This window comes from Mytilus galloprovincialis, chromosome 10, assembly GCF_965363235.1.
Source record: "Mytilus galloprovincialis chromosome 10, xbMytGall1.hap1.1, whole genome shotgun sequence".
NCBI lineage: Eukaryota > Metazoa > Mollusca > Bivalvia > Mytilida > Mytilidae > Mytilus > Mytilus galloprovincialis.
In genome coordinates, this window is record NC_134847.1 from 57,138,637 (window position 1) to 57,143,894 (window position 5,258).

Consider the following 5,258-nt stretch of genomic DNA (forward strand, 5'->3'; position numbering starts at 1 on the left):
ATGATAATAATTTATATTTCTTTGATGAAACATCATTTCTGAAAACGTCAGGCAATAGAAAATATTTAAATGCTTTATGCACATGAACCTATTGGAATTCAACAATATGCATCAAGTACAACTTTAACTGTGAATTTAATGCGCAGTCGTTCTGGAGTAGCATATTTCAATTTTGTAGAAGGACCATCAGATAGTTGAGGTTTTCCACCAGAGAAGGATTACTTATTTTAAAACCTGGAGATATTGTGATGATGGTAAACTGTAGATTCCATCATTCAAGGCTAATTCAAAATCAACTTTAATATTTATTTAGATTAAATGGTGTAACTCTTAGTTATTAACCTTCTTATCACCCTGAAAAAAGCACTTGTGAATATTGCTTCACACTCATAAAAGATGTCATAAAAAGGGAAAACCATTATTATGAAAAACATATGGAACTGGCTATTTGTAACTCTGTTGTTAACAACATCAATAAAACAATTTCTGAAAACATTTTTCATTATTGTGGATATATATACTAGGATCACTGGTTCCGAATTTGGGGCCAACAATACATATGCATGGATTTATAACCTGTGCATGTTATTATGTTGACTGCAAATATGCATTACTAATAAATATTTTGTTCTTGTAGAAACATCATGCACGATATACAGGTTACTTTAGTTATCAATTCGTGTTCATTCATAATATTGAAATGTTAGTTGTATTTGACGATAATACATAACATATATAATGATTGAGGATAAACACGGATGCGGCCACTTTCAGTTTTGACAAAAACTATCTGAAAAGTGACGTTTTTGGCATATTTGATAGATTTTTCATATTTAAGCTTGAATTGGAGCGTTTTTAATGACTAAATCAGTTAAAATCTTTCACAAAAACTAATCGAATCAATGCAATAGTCACTTAAGTGTTTAAAAAGTGTCCAAAATCTTTCGTTAGATGAACCTGAAATTTGAGGCCAAAATCGGCCTTTACCTGACCTACTCCTTTATCCATTATTTAAAATTATAAAATGAAACTGAAATCTTTGGACAAACAAAAACACTTATTTCCTCAACAAATTGAGAAGCTGTCCTATTCTGGACAGGTAGCTTCCAGAATGGGAATGATTTCTATTTCTTACATGCATCAAGCTTTTTGCACTTTGTTGGGTAATTAAGAAAATGACAATTAGGGGACGACCATTTGATATTCTGGGGGGGGGGGCAGATGGATTTGTTTTTGATCAGTTATTTATTTTTTAAAACTAAGAGGACAGATTATTCATTTTCTGCACTATTGAAGCAAGATTTTTCATTTTCATTAAAGCAAGGGACTGATTATTCATTTTCAACTATATTTTTGATATTCGAAAACATACAATTTTTTAAATGATTTGTTTATTATAAATAATACTTATAGTATAGTCAAGTCATTATGTACCATTTAATTAGATTAACCATCCCCCTCTGCAGAAATGAATCTTTTAAATTCCCAACTGCATATACATGTATTGGATACATACATAGTATTAAAGTTTAGTTATAACTATGCAATTTTAAATGTATCAATGGCAAACATACTATGCCGAACGGAGCGAGGCAAAATTTTTTTTGAAGGGTTTTGGAGCCACTGAAGGCTCAAGAAGCTATAGAACAAATGATGCAAAATCATGCTTTCTGGGTGTTCCGAAGACCCTTTCATAATCTGAAAATGAAGTTTTGTTTTAATAATTTTTTGACAATATTTTGGTCTCAAAGCAAAATGTATAAATTCAGTGTAAGACTGAAGTTTCTAGGGACAACATCAAAAGACCAATGTGCATGATAAAGCAAAAATGGAATTCACATAGTTGAGCCTGTGGCTGCTGTTTTTTATTTAAACTCATGATCAAGTTCATAACAAAATTACTAGATTACAAAAGGAATGCAACACTAACAGAATACAGAAGGGCAATCAATGAACAAAAGACAAATAAATAAGAAACATTGATCCCGAAAAATCAGGGCTATAAGTCTGAGGGAAAACAGAACTTTCTTCTTGCAAGGCCGTGAACACAATTTGATATGGAGACAAGCGTTTGGTTTTGAAATTTCCTACATGTAGTTACGGCCCTGTTAAAATAAAATTGAGGTAAGGTTTCCTGAGACAATATACCTCGAGTTAAATGAAACCAATTTTCAGACATTTCAAGTATATTTAAATAATATTTATACTTTTGTTATTAAAAAATTTGGGAAGTGTTTCCCGATTTTTTTAGGGAAAAAAGATGAATTTATGAAGAATCTGGTGCCATCTCATACTTTAGATTAGACCTGCTGAGTTATTTATTTTCTATACATTGCAAGTCAGGTAATTTATTTTCAAACTTCCACAGAACAAACCATTTATTTTTGTGATTATCAAGGCTGAGTTATCTATTTTCAAAATCCTCCTGGCCTCCCCCCAGAATATCAAATGGTCGTCCCCTTAGTTACAGATTTATTTGCTATGTCAACCAAATCTCTTAACCAAGTGGGTACAGATGGAGTCTTTCATCACATGATTAGAAGGAAATGCAACAGATGCAGGCATAAATAATTTAAATGATATTCAGCTGATGCAGGCATAAATAATTTAAATGATATTCAAGCTTAGGTACTTTATTTACCGCTTTCTGACGATGGTGTTTTTGGACAAGGCCTAGAAAAACAACAAGAAAAGAAAAGAGCAAAGGGAACAATTGGAAGAATTGTTCCCGAATTTCACAAAACCAACAAAAGAACAAAATGATAGTCGTGATAGTTGGTCAAATAAACAAAGTAGGTAACTCAACTTATAATAATTACAATAATAATTATAAGAATCTTTTAATACTAATCGGCAGTCTTCTATAAATTCGTCTCATAAGTCTTTACAGAGAGGTGGCTTTGGACATAAAGACAAGAAAGACAAAGATACCAAGACATCACACAGTGGTACCAGTTCCTTGTGTTCTTTTCGGATCCCCAAGAAACAGTCTAGCTGACTCAGAGATACAGGTAATTTTATTTCAAAATCAAGACAAGATACCAGTAGAGGGTCGTCTCAATTTTTTTTCTAGAAAATTGGAAAAAGATAAAACGACCAATGGCTTTTTTCTGTAATAGAAAAAGGTTACAAATTAGAGTTCACAAAGAAACCAATTTAGCAAGGAATAAAACAAACAACAAGTATCTCAAAAAAATATAGAGGCACTTTTTTACCTGGAAAAAGGGTTAATATTCCCAACACAGGAACGAATAAACAAGTTGAATCTAACCATTCAAAAAATATTGGAATATATTTAAATAGAAAAAGATGCAATAGAACAGGTTCAGAGATAACAAAATCAATCAGGTTTTTACAGCACATTTTGTCTGGTCCCTTAAAATAAAAGAACGATAAGACCAGTCATAAATCTCAGACCCCTCAATGGGTATCTTCAGAAAAACATTTCATAATGGATTCGTTGAATATAGTAAAACCAGGAGATTGGGCCATAACGCTCGACCTAAGCGATGCGTACCAACATGTCCCAATAGTTTCAAGTCATTGCCAATATCTTAAGATTTTACCTGCACAATCATGCTTTCAATTCAAAGTTCTGTGCTTCGGTCCAACATCTTGGGGTACTTTTTACCTGGAAAAAGGGTTAATATTCCCAACACAGGAACGAATAAACAAGTTAAATGTAGCCACTCAAAAAGTATGATAATGAAAGCAATCCAAGTGACAGCTTTAGATTTTCTTTATCTTTTGGGGATAATGGCCTTACGTATAGAACTAATGCTAAATGCTCGGTTGTACATGAAACCAATTCAACTCCATCTTCTCTCCTTTTGGAGATCAGCATGTCAAGAGTTCAAAACATTAGTCCCAGTGACACAACATCCCAAATTTCATCTAATTTGGAGGTTAAATTCAGCGAACACGCTGAAAGGCCGCTCTTTTCAACCTCAGCCGACTTGTATAACCATAACTACAGATGCTTCAAAAACAGGTAATTAGGGTGTAATGGACACAAAAAAATTTCAAGGGGAATGGTCTGTTTCAGAAAGCAAAAAACACATAAATTACCTGGAATTAGAAGCAGTAGTGCTTACAATCAAACGTTTTCTAAAATGTCTGATAGGGAAATCTGTACTGATAAAATCAGACAACACCTCAGTGGTCCAGTACAACAACAAACAAGGGGGTTCAAATCACCTCAGTCGTATTACAAAACCTTGGAACTTTAGACTTTAGCAATTCAATCCAATATAACCCTGAAAGCAGCTCATATAATAGGCAAGGAAAACATAATTGCAGATTACCTGAGCAGGAAAAATAATCTGCACACAGAGTGGTCACTGAACACTCAAATTGTACAGAAACTTTTTCTCTTTTGGGACCAGCCTCTGGTGGATGTATTTGCCTCGGCAGAGAACCGTCAGCCGAAAGTGTTTTGTTCATGGATTCCACGAAGTCGGACTGCTCGTCTTCTATCGACAGATCGTTCCAAGCAGATGGCTGTTCTCAAGAAGCTATCGATTTGAAACATTTGTCATTTAAAACTGTTTTTCTAATCTCTATTACCACTTTTAGAAGATGTATCGATTCGCAGTCACTCATAGTGAACAATTCCTGTATATATATATTTATACTGCACTCGTTCTATTTGAGCAGTCAAAATGCGTTGATTGTATATTTCTATGTGATATACAGTCACTGACCCGATATCACTTTTCCTCATGAATATTTAAATAGAAGTTGCCGAAATAATATTTTAACTGTGCATACGACCTCTTCAGCCTGTTCTTGTTTCCAATGCATACAACGATGCATGGAACGACTAAACTTTGTTTCTTTTGCAATTATTGAAAAAACATATTTCATTTGTTAATATTTTTTGTTTGCAACCTATAAATCATTACGTTTTATGCTTATGGTTGATTTTTTTAGTCCATACTCAACGATTTTATTCACCATCGAGTGTAGGTATCAACAGATAAATGTACATTTCATTGTGTTGTATATTTCTCCAAGAGCATGATATGAGGCCTTTTCAAAGGGGATTTCCCCCAATATTTAAATCAAATAAATAACCTTAACGCATTAAACAAGAATTGAAAATGTTTTTTAAGATTGCAGTATAAAGACAATAGTGCATTGACTTGATATATCAATATCGTTGATATGTCAAGTCAATGTACTATTATTGTCTATATATAACAAAAATGCATTACATTTATTAGATGTGGTTTGGCAAAGCAGGATCGACAAAATCA